This window comes from Lepidochelys olivacea (assembly GCF_965140295.1).
Source record: "Lepidochelys olivacea isolate rLepOli2 genome assembly, chromosome: 1".
Lineage (NCBI taxonomy): Eukaryota > Metazoa > Chordata > Testudines > Cheloniidae > Lepidochelys > Lepidochelys olivacea.
In genome coordinates this window covers 127,461,315-127,473,618 of record NC_140411.1, presented here as the reverse complement: position 1 = coordinate 127,473,618, position 12,304 = coordinate 127,461,315, and the positions used below count along the sequence as shown (strand labels likewise).

Here is a 12,304-nt window from a genome sequence, read left to right as displayed (position 1 = left end):
GAGGCACTGGAACTAAAGTTCTCATGAGGCACTACAGCAGCATTTCCAACTCAAAATATTTTGATGTTCGGATGATCTGTTTTGGTTTTCAGCTGAAATTTTTCAGTTTTCAAATTACCACTGAAAATCAAAATTTTCCACAGATAAAAGCCCCATTTTTGACCAGCTGTATTACATAAGAGCGGCCATACTAAGTCAGACCAAAGGTCCATCTAGCCCAGTATCCTGTCTTCCGACAGCAGCCAATGCCGGGTGCCCCAGAGGGAATGAACAGAACAGGTAATCATCAAGTGATCCATCCCCTGTTGTCCATTCCCAGCTTCTGACAAACAGAGGCTAGGGACACCATTTCTTACCCATCCTGGCTAATAGCCATTGATGGACCTATCCTCCATTAATTTATCTACTTTCTTTTTGAACCCTGTTATAGTCTTGGCCTTCACAACATTCTGTGGCAAGGAGTTCCACAGGTTGACTATGCATTGTGTACTCAAAGATTTTTCCCCATAAAGGAACAAATAATCCTGCCCACCCACCCTGCCTCCAGATAGTGAGATCCCCAAGCACAACAGAATAGGTGCATTTGTACACTGAGGGTGAAGGGGGTTGGATTTGGGGACACCATGTTGGAAGTAGGACACAGAGATTCCAAGTGGTTTCCTTGAGTGCTCTAATATGGAGAGGTTTGGTAACAAGGGAGGAAGGAGTAAGGCCCAGACCAGTGGATCCATCTCTAAGTTGCCTGATCAGCCATTGTCTTCCATGAACATGAGCGTACGAGCAATGGGAGCTACTGAAGCTGCGAAAATTTGCAGCAGTGGCGGCAGCGGTGGCGGCGGCCATGGAGTGGCTACATGGCCTGAGAGAAGGGTCTTTTCTCCCCAGCACTTGTACAGCATCGTGCTTCACAGCCCAGGTACTTGTGCTATATGTTGATTTTCAAGATTTGGCCAAGAAACTTTTAAAATATTGTTTGGAAGCATTTTTAGGCTTTGATGAGTTACTCTGCCTACTTCATACATACCTTGTTGGTCCTGGCTTTGACTGAAATGTTCATGTGTAATTTCCACATTCTATCTCTACTTTCCACCTTGCTGCCGCTTTTGGAAATAATTGGTTTTTCATCACAAATCATGCAGGGATCAGCTTACTGTGATTCAGTGTGACAAAGTATTTGGGAAATTTAAAACCTACTGAATAGGAGGAAGGTGACAATAATACTTCTTTCCCCCTGTTTCCTTGACCACTTGAGCTGCACTGCATGGCCTGGGTTCTCAAGACACACACATGAATCATAAATGACATTTTAAAGATTTTGGTGAGGTTGGATTATTGGCTTCATACAGTTTGAAGAGAATTTTAGTGTGCCATAAATAGTTTAAAGGCAAACCAAAATTATAGGATAGAAAAGACTGCACCAAACAAGCCTCAAATCAAATATAATTCTGAGTAAGAAGGAAAGGGAAACATTTTATTTTTTCCTTTTACTGTCTGCTGAACTTTGCCATTTTAGACTTGCTAAATAAAAATCCCCTCTGCACAAGCTATTTTTCATTTTCCATACTTTTATTAATCCCACATCTTTTCTGACAGCTGGATGTGGGCCTCTGGTGACATGCAGTTTTATATAACTAAGGCCTTCATAAAGGCATTGAATCTGGGAAGTGGATCATCCTTGAGGTCCAAAAATCTCAGGCGTTTGAGTTGTGTTTGTACCTGTTTCAACCATATTCCCTCCTTCAGCCATCTGTGTCCTAAGGGGAAGTGGGGTTTTCATGAGATGTCTTGAGTGTTTTTAGTAAATCATTTTCTTCTCTGGCCATTATCTTCTTCATTCTGTTACTAAATTAACTTAATGGTTTTGATGACTGTGTACCTCTGTGAGTCCTCAGCTGTATTCTTACCCAGGGTATGTACAAACAAACTTTGACAAAGCAGAGAAAATTAAAAAGAAAATAGCAGATTTTTTTTGGTACTGCTAGCCTTAGAGACTGAAGTTTTTTATCACTCTATATAATAGATAGAGATAGTGCAAGTGTTTCCTCTCGGTCCTGCTAATGGTCCTCAGTGTTTTTTTGGAAATAGCTCTGTAGGTTGGGGGTCATTCAGTCTTAATGCCATTCAAGCCTTGACCTCTCTGCTCAGACAGCATGATTAAGTCGATGGGCGCTGAGGATGCTGAGCAGCTCCCAGGATGAAAACATGGTATATAGATACCTCAGCTAAAGGCACTGGACTGAGCCCAACTTATTTCACATGGGCCATCCAAGGGTAATAACTCTTGTTCATTTTTAAGCAGGCTAGAAGTGGTGCGAGCTGCAGGGACATGTTGTCCGCTGCTTCCTGCAACTCCCATTGGCTGAGAATGGCGAATTGCGGCCACTGGGAGCTGCTGGCGGCCATGCCTGTGAACGGTCAATGTAAACACTGTCTCGTGGCCCTCTAGTGGATTACTCTGAAGGGCTGTGTGCGGCCCGCGAGCCACATGTTGCCCACCACTGATCTAGAAAGAGAACACATAGAGGTAAGACTGATACCATCATTGTCTCACCTTTGTCCTTTTTCCCCAAGCTGCTTTGTTTGTGTCCATCTTCATTGAGATTATTTTTTCCTAAACTGCCTTGATTCTATATTTTAAATATATACTTGAATGTGAATGTTTTGGAACTTTATACGTAAAGAAAATCCATTGAGTCTATTTCTTGTATTTGCCGTTTGATTTTGCCTTTTCCAGCAATTTCTTATTTTTAACGGCAACATCATAGAATTCTAAACAGGAATAGCTGAGGTTGCATATAATGCAAAGCACACTTTTGATCACTTCAACACCTGGGCGATTCGTCTCGTCCGTCCAAAGGTTTGGTGGTGGGTGGGCAGACTGCTGTATTTTCAACAGTTTTGATCTGTTATCGCTTAAACTACGGAATTAGGAACACTGCAGCATCTTTAGCTTGACACATTTTTAACATTAGATTCCCAGTGTATTCTGATAATAATGCAAATCTTTAGACCCACATAAAAAGAAACTGGCCGATTTAAATTATTTTTCTGGCAACTGGCAAATCCATAAAATATCCGACCAGGCTGGTCAAATTCCGGCCAGGTGGTAACCCTACATCCCGGCTATGATGAAGCGGCTTTAAGGAACTCCCTTGCTCCCTGGTGCACAACCAGCACTACAGGAGTGTGGAAGAACTTCCACAGAGGCCTTGTTCTCCCTTCCACGTATATGGGCGGGGAGTGGTCAGACCTTGGCAGTATACCAGGGGAAGTAGTCTGTACAAGCATAGGGCTGATGCAGATTACTTCCCCTGAGGCGAAGGGGAAACCAGGAACTAGATTGTGACCTTCAGAGTCCTGGTCCGCTCCTGGGACAGTGCGGCTATGTGCTGCTCCTTACAAAGGGCTTGTGGCAAAGCCATGACTGAGCATACTATTGATTGTGGGGATTTTGAATTAAACAAATGAGTACTGTTCATGTTTCTTATTTAGCTACTTCAAGTGGTAACAAATAGTTCAAGTAATTACTTCTAAGCTTCTGTATTTGTAGAAAATGGGTATTTTGTCAATACTGACTTGTGCCAATATCTATATGTGGGTTTGTTTTCTGTGAATATGGACATCCTGTAGTTGCTCCTAGAACGAATCATTACTGTTCAAAAGTAGATAAGGAAAGGGTATACCGGTCATTCATAACTGCCTTTTTAAAAGTGAGGATTCTGCTGTTCCTTTGAGGGATCTGGCCTTTGTTGTCACATTGCATAGATTTCAGACTTCAGCCCATGACTGTGGAAGTGGGAGAGTGGAAGGAAGCCTTTCAGCGGTACTTTAGAAGGGGGACCCAGGCCGTATTACAATGATGTGTCCTTTCCTGCGTGGAAAGTGGTGCCCATGCTGGCAAGGCCCATTCTGATTTATTTTGTTATTAATATTTTGTAATATGGTGCCTTAACATTTATTTCCAGGCTGCAGGTTTACAAAAAGAGAGAGAGGAATTCACTCTTCCTTTCCCACATATTATAAATGAATCTGTGTATGATCACACAAGGCATGGAGTGACTGATTTCAGAGAGTGGGAAAAGCTCTGAGACTCGATCAATCAATTCCTTTCTTTCTTTCGACTGCAGATCAGAACAAGGGCTCTGGCTAGACTGGTTTAGGAAATATACTCTGCCTCTGGCAGTTCAAGAAATCTGGCAACACAGGGCTAGGTTCTCAGCTGGTATAAATGGATGTTGCTCCATTAACTTCTCTAACCAAACTAACATCAATATTTTAAAATTCTGGTATCTGAACTTAGGCACCTATGACCACATTTTCAAAAAATAATATATCCAGTGTGTATATAACATTTGCACAAGAAAGTGCAGGCTGAGCACTCATTATGCTCTTGTCTGCAAAATGGATAACTGTGCAATTGCATGTGTGTGGTAGATGTAATTGGTAGCAGGACAGGTACAGTACACATCTCTGTGATGAAATATAGGTAATTTGGTGTATTAGTTCCTTTGAATTTAGTTCTATTTCACTATTGTATATCATGGAATCGTAGAAATGTAGGGCTGGAAGGGGGCCTCAAGAGGTCATCAATCCTACCCCCCTGCCCTGAGGCAGGACCATGTAAAAGTAGACCACCTCTGACAGGTGTTTGTCCAACCTGTTTTTAAAAACCTCCAATGACAGAGATTCCAGAACCTCTCTTAGAAGTCTAGTCCAGAGCTTAACTACCGCTATAGTAGAAAGCTTTTCCTACTATCTAACCTAAATCTTCCTTGCTGGAGATTAAGTCCATTACTTCTTATCCTACCTCCAGTGGACATGGAGAACAATTGATCACCGTTGTCTAGTCTATATAATAACCCTTGACATATCAGAAGACTGTCATTAGGTTTCCCCCATAAGTCTCCTTTTCTCAAAACTAAACGTGCAAATTTCTTTTAACCCTTTCCTCAGAGGTCAGGTTTTCAGAATCTTTTAACATTTTTATTCTCTCCTGGACTGTCTCCAGTTTGTTCACATCTTTCCTATATGTATGTTTGTTTTTCAATTAATAAGACTTTTTTCAGCAGGAATATACATATTTTCTCAGATCCTCCCATTCTGCCCTTTCTTGGTTTGTGGTTTCCTTTACTTACATCAATGGAAAATGACTCTTCAGTCTCTGAGAAGTGATTGTACATGATAAAGAGATGTAGCACAGACAAGTAACCTTCATAAATATAATGAGTAATATTTTGGACTCTGAGTTTGGTTTATCATAAAAAGGGAAATGAACTATGTTATAACAAATAGCCAGAAAAGATGCACCTAGGTTCTGCAAAGCTTTGTTAAAAAATAAACAAACTGTAAAATCTTTTAAAAGTCTTAGGGCTTGTCTACACTGTTGCTTAAGTCGATGTAATTTACGTTGCTCAGGGGTGCGAAAGACCCACCCTCTGAACAACGTAAGTTACATTGACTTAAAGGAGTGTCCACACTTCACTGAGGTGGAGTAATTACATCAATGGGCAAGAGCTCTCCCGTCTTCACCAGATGTGCTACATTGGCATAGCTGCATCAATGCAGTAGGTCAGCCGTGAACACAAGCCCTTCGAGAATACTTTAAACTCCTGCATGCCATTCTTTGGGGGGACAAAATCTAGAAATCTGATAGCACTGTCAGTGTTTAATAATGGTCTTTTAGATTCTTGACTAAGCAACAATGGTGTTAAAATATAAATCATTTAAGAAGTTCAGTCATTTTAATAGATCGTGCCAGCTTTTGCTGTATAAACTGATTCTACCCTAGGCATGCATTGCAGTTGTGCCTGTGGTCTTTCATTAAAAACCCCAGCATGTTACCCACATTGTGCAGCAGTCCCCAAGTTTTGATGGAAGACACTGCTATTTGGCTGTACTGCAGTTTGATCTTAGGGCTCTGTGCCCTGTAGCTAATTAAACACACTGGGAATTGAAGGGGCATGATGGGAGAAGGCATCAGGGTTTTGACCTGTAAAACAATACAGTGGTTAGGGTCAGAAAATCTGAACTTGCAGCACCAATGAGATTAAATATAGCTATTTATTGTGATCTCAGCGCACTCAGGGTGGCTCTCTGAGGCTTTTGCTTAAGCAAGAGGGGGTGGGGAAGAAAGCCTTCAGGATTTTAGAAATGACATTGAGAGGACATTTAATGTGTTGTTCTAACTAGAACTGGGCAAAATGCTGATTTTTCGGTTCCCTGGTAGTTAAAAAAAAATTGGTTTGAGTTGAACAAAACATTTTATTAAACCTGAAATTAAACATTTTGCTTTGGGTACTTTTAATAAAACCAAAGTAAATTAAGGGCTAGATTCATAAAACATAGCGGAGGAGGAGGTGATGGTAGTGGTGGGTCTTTCTTAACATCTCCTGTTGAAGTTGTTCCACTTTGTATAAAATAATTAAGTATTCATTGAACCAGACAGAGAGAGTGACTATGACTCTATAGCCTGGTGATTAGGACATTCACCTGGAGAGGTGTGTGGAGGGAAACCTGGGTTTGTAGAGAAACAATGCCTTAACATGATGCTAGGGAGACAGCTGTTGGAGATAGCCCCTTATGGGTGATATGTAAAACCAACTTCCTGATTATAATTGATTGGAATTTTTTTTATTTCTCTGCAAATTTAGACCAAACCAAACAAACAAATCTTTAATTAATAACCCCAAACCTTGTGGCAAAAAAATGGGGGGGGGGAGGAATTGGGTTTCCATCTAAAAAACAAAACAAAATAGTTTTTCAATGAAAAGTTAAAAATTTCCATGGAAAACAGATTTTTTTGTGACAAAATTGTTTAGTCAAAAACCATATTTTCTTGTGAAAAACAGTTTAAACAGAAAATTTTCACCCAGATCTAATCCTGTTCAGCTGTGGTCACCGGAGATTCCAAAGCATTTTCGTAAGAGTAACAGTGTTGTTCATTCTGTTGTCTTTGACTAATTTGATTCTGTCTACTTACTTTCCCTTGTAGTTTCAATAGAGTAAATTATTCTTTCTTTCCACTACTATGTAGTATAGCTGATGCAGAATTCCCTCTAGAGAGGATTTCTTTTCATTGGTGGGAGAAATAACCCACACACTTCCCGAGACCACTTAGAAATTAATGAGTCTGCTCTATAGCCTTACCTAAGAGGCCTCTGGCTTTTAGCTCATGCAGTAGAGGTTCCTGCACTAGGCTCCAGAGGTCTCAGGTTCAGTCCTGCCCATCAACGAGCAGGGTCTGTCAGCGTTGCAGATGATCTGTAAAGTATTTTGAGATCCTTCTGGTTGAAGGATCTTAAAATTTGGTCAGTTTTCTTGCACAGTTTTATAAAAGATGCTGCAGAGAGAACATAGAGAAAGTGGGGAGTACACAGAAGAGCAACTAGGATGGTGAGAGATTTGCATTGAAATTGATAGGCTCTGAGGCTAAATTCAGGGAGTTAAATATATATTGTACTACCTGGATTATAGGGGATACGATTATGATATGTGATTCTATATGAGGAGGGAGAGGAATTTCATTAGTTAGCAAAGCCTTGGCTGGGATGATTTAGTTGGTGTTGGTCCTGCTTTGAGCAGGGGATTGGACTAGATGACGACCTGAGGTCTCTTCCAACCCTAATATACTATGATTCTATGAAAAGTAAGACAAGAAATAATGGAATTAATAGTAGTAACTGGGTTTTCAGGACCTGTGTCAATGTTTTATTAATGTTTAATTCAAGTCCCTTTTAATGAAGGTTATTTTTACCTCATTATCATTTGATCAGAGAAAACCAATTCAATGTGTTTTCATTACTTTTATTCAAGACCATAAACAACTACGAGGTAACGAACTTATTATATTTCTCTAAAGTTCTAAACAATATGAAAATTAGATTGAGGTTACAATGTAAATCAAATTAGTCAAATCAAGGAGTTAACAATAATACAAATTAAAATTGTTAACTAAAAAGAAAACAATTTGAGACCAATAATTGCTCAGACAAATTGCATGAGCACATTCAGCAATCAAATTATAAAGTTAACATAATGACTGAATGGTGTACTTAGTCTTTCTGCCTCTGTGGAGTTGATTTAGCAGCTTATACTTTCCTTTGTGGAAATAATGTGTTAAGGTTAGATTCCTTTTCATACCCAGGGTGACATCGAGTGATCTGCTTGGAACCTAGGTTAATTGATGCCCAGTGGTAACTTGTACTATGGACTTATATGCATCCGCTATAACTGGTCTCTCTCTTTCTCTCTCTCTCTCACAGACACAGACACAGACACACACACCCTAAACTATAACTGCACTACTTTGACTAACTCCGTCATTTTTATTCCAATGCAATAACACTAAAAGTGGTTTTTATTCATTATTAAAAGACCTAGTCCACTCCTAGACCCAGCTGATACCTTTATAATGGTTGAGCTACTTTATCTATTATGTTACAGCTCAGACAATTGACTGATGTTATGATACTTTATATGATCTTCTTTATTACTATCTCACAGCTAAATACATGGTGGAACAGCTTGTTTAGCATAAATAGTGAACACATATTTCAAGGGACCATTTCAAGTGGCCACTTTACCTTGAATGGTCCCTTGAAATATGTGTTAACTGCTTATGCTAAACAATCTGTTCCATCTTGTATTTAGCTGTAACCCTTTCAGTACATTTCCTAGACCTGAAGAAGAGCTCTGTGTACCTCAAAAGCTTGTCTCTCTCTCTCACCAACAGAAGTTGGTCCAATAAAAGATATTACCTCACTCACCTCATCTCTCAAAGTTGTACTGTCATTTTGTTTTTATTGCGACTTGACTTTTTCTTTTGGACAAATATAGAAACAATTAAAGAGAATGAACTGGCAAGTTAATATTATACTTCTTTACTTCCTGCAGCTGGGATGCAAATACAGCCCTTTGCTTTCCATTTTTATTTCTTTTCTTAAATTTCTCTGGAATTTATTGGTGTTTGTTTAATTTTTCTTTAAGGGTGAAAAATCAATAAAAAACAAAAATGAAGGGCAGCTGGCATGGGGGCAGAGGTGTCTGGAATTCCCGGTGGCTGGGGCATGGCGGAAAGGACAGGGAGGGTTACTCACAATGTGACAGTCAAGGAAGCCTTCTGCTTCCTGCAGCAGTCAGGTGGTCTTGGCTGCTGGGGCCTGGCTTCCTGCCCTTTTCGCTCCTCCACTGTGCAGAGGAAGCAGACAGGAACCATGCTGAAGGGCCAGCATCAGGAAGGGAGAATCATAGAATCATAGAATATCAGGGTTGGAAGGGACCTCAGGAGGTCATCTAGTCCAACCCCCTGCTCAAATCAGGACCGATCCCCAATTAAATCATCCCAGCCAGGGCTTTGTCAAGCCTGACCTTAAAAACTTCTAAGGAAGGAGATTCCACCACCTCCCTAGGTAACGCATTCCAGTATTTCACCACCATCCTAGTGAAAAAGTTTTTCCTAATATCCAACCTAAATCTCCCCCACTGCAACTTGAGACCATTACTCCTTGTTCTGTCATCTGCTACCACTGAGAACAGTCTAGATCCATCCTCTTTGGAACCCCCTTTCAGGTAGTTGAAAGCAGCTATCAAATCCCCCCTCATTCTTCTCTTCCGTAGACTAAACATCCCCAGTTCCCTCAGCCTCTCCTCATAAGTCATGTGTTCCAGTCCCCTAATCATTTTTGTTGCCCTCCGCTGGACTCTTTCCAATTTTTCCACATCCTTCTTGTAGTGTGGGGCCCAAAACTGGACACAGTACTCCAGATGAGGCCTCACCAGTGTTGAATAGAGGGGAACGATCACTGGCAATGCCCCTCGATCTACTGGCAATGCCCCTAGTATACATCCCAAAATGCCATTGGCCTTCTTGGCAACAAGGGCACACTGCTGACTCATATTCAGCTTCTCGTCCACTGTAACCCCTAGGTCCTTTTCTGCAGAACTGCTGCTGACCCATTCAGTCCCTAGTCTGTAGCGGTGCATTGGATTCTTCCGTCCTAAGTGCAGGACTCTTGTTGAACCTCATCAGATTTCTTTTGGCCCAATCCTCCAATTTGTCTAGGTCCCTCTGTATCCTATCCCTACCCTCCAGTGTATCTACCTCTCCTCCCAGTTTAGTGTCACCTGCAAATTTGCTGAGGGTGCAATCCATGCCATCCTCCAGATCATTTATGAAGATATTGAACAAAACCGGCCCCAGGACCGACCCTTGGGGCACTCCACTTGGTACCGGCTGCCAACTAGACATTGGAGCCATTGATCACTACCCGTTGAGCCCAAAAATCTAGCCAGCTTTCTATCCACCTTATAGTCCATTCATCCAGCCCATACTTCTTTAACTTGCTGGCAAGAATACTGTGGGAGACCGTATCAAAAGCTTTGCTAAACTCAAGGAATGGTCTAGGCTGGGACTTCTAGCAAGGGGGGAAGGAAATTCCCCTTCTTTGACCCCTGTACCAATATGCCAATAGATTGTTCAGCCCAGGAGGGGTAAGAAGAGGAATTATGGACCAGCAAGAATGAAAATATTGTGTGTCCCTGAAAGTGAACACTCTGCTCAAACAGGGGAAGACATAGTATGAGGCTGCTGGATATCTGGTTTGTTTTGTTAGACTTTTTATCTACACCCCTGAAAGGGCTGAAAGGTTAAATTGTTTAAAAACACAAGAGTCAACCAGCTTGGGGAAATTGAGGAGGCAGTGAAGTCTGATGCCAGATCAGACAAAACCTTGTTAAAGAGCCACTGAATAAAAAAATAATTTTAAATGTGGTCTAAATTTGACCTCTCTCTTTGTTTTTATCAGATTTCAACCACTAAAGTGCCTTGGTAATGCATTGTCTGACAATCTAGCCAACTTTCTATCCACCTTATAGTCCATTCATCCAGCCCATACTTCTTTAACTTGCTGACTGTTCCTGATCACTTTCCTCTCCTCTAAGTGCTTCAGAATTGATTCCTTGAGGACCTGCTCCATGATTTTTCCAGGGACTGAGGTGAGGCTGACCGGCCTGTAGTTCCCAGGATCCTCTTTCTTCCCTTTTTTAAAGATGGGCACTACATTAGCCTTTTTCCAGTCGTCCAGGACTTCCCCCGATTGCCATGAGTTTTCAAAGATAATGGCTAATGGCTCTGCAATCACATGTGCCAACTCCTTTAGCACTCTCGGATGCAACACATCTGGCCGCATGGACTTGTGCACGTCCAGCTTTTCTAAATAGAAGAAGTGAAGAAGGCTGCACCCTGTGAGTCTGATATCCCTGTCAGAGAGAACCCCCTTTTCCCCCCGGCCCTGGGATCAGGAGAACATTCTGTCTGGCAAGGGGACTCAATACTCATGGGATGCAGCATTTAGGGTTACCATACGTCTGTATTTTCCCGGACACGTCCAGGGGAAGGGGTGGATTTGGGGCAGGGCTGGGGGCAGGGGGCGCGAGCAAGTACCTCCCCAACCCCTCCCCCCCCCCCGTGGAGTGTCCTCTTTTTTGAATGTTCAAATATGGTCACCCTAGTAGCGTTCCACTCTGAGGGCCCGTAGCTGCAGTGGTCAGGTGGTCTCAGGTCCCAGGACCTGGTTCCCTTCCTGTCTCTCTCCAAGAAATTCCCAGGTCCTGCAAAAGCCAAAATTCAGATGAAAACTGTAAAATCCAAATACTAGCTTTTTCAATAGCCGGGGATTTTTCCGAGAAACATCGGTAAATACTGAAAACAAAGGGACTTGGCTATTAAAGTCACTGTTGCTTCTGAAAGTTCCTGATTATTCACATTGTTGGCATCCAGCACTGCTAACTGTTAGATAGCTTCACTGGACTTATAAATCCACATGAAATGAGAGTGCTTGCTAGAGGCCTATTCTTCCACCTCAAGGCTGACTAGTCAAGTGTACAGAACATTAAAAGCCAGGTATGATATGGGAAATAAAGAGTAAACAGAATTCTGAGAAACAGTTACCATTCAGTCAGCACATACTCTTCTGTGCATAACAAAACACAGAAAATCTTCCTAGGCATTACCCTTGTCTCTCTGAAGCGCTGAGAGATTAAATGAAAGGTCTGCAGTAATTACAGAAGCAGAGTTGTCATGGAAGTGGAATTCATGGAAGTGATGTTGAAACCCCAATCTGGGGGAGTATTTTCAGTGACATACCTACTAATTTGCTTGACAGTAGCATTCTTTATTCAGACAGAATTTTAAAAAATGAAGTGAAACATGATTAATCAGCAACTACTAACTAAGAAGGTTGACTTTGAGGAATTTGAATTTGAGAACTTCCAACATCTGAATCACAGAAGGGGCACATGGGTTTTG

General features: G+C 41.5%; 1 protein-coding gene across 8 annotated transcripts in view; it reads left to right on the top strand.

Annotated features, from left to right (window-relative positions):
- Positions 1 to 12,304, top strand: part of ZBED1 (zinc finger BED-type containing 1) — a 290,772-nt gene that overhangs the window by 240,778 nt on the left and 37,690 nt on the right. The gene's annotated exons all lie outside the window — the stretch shown is intronic.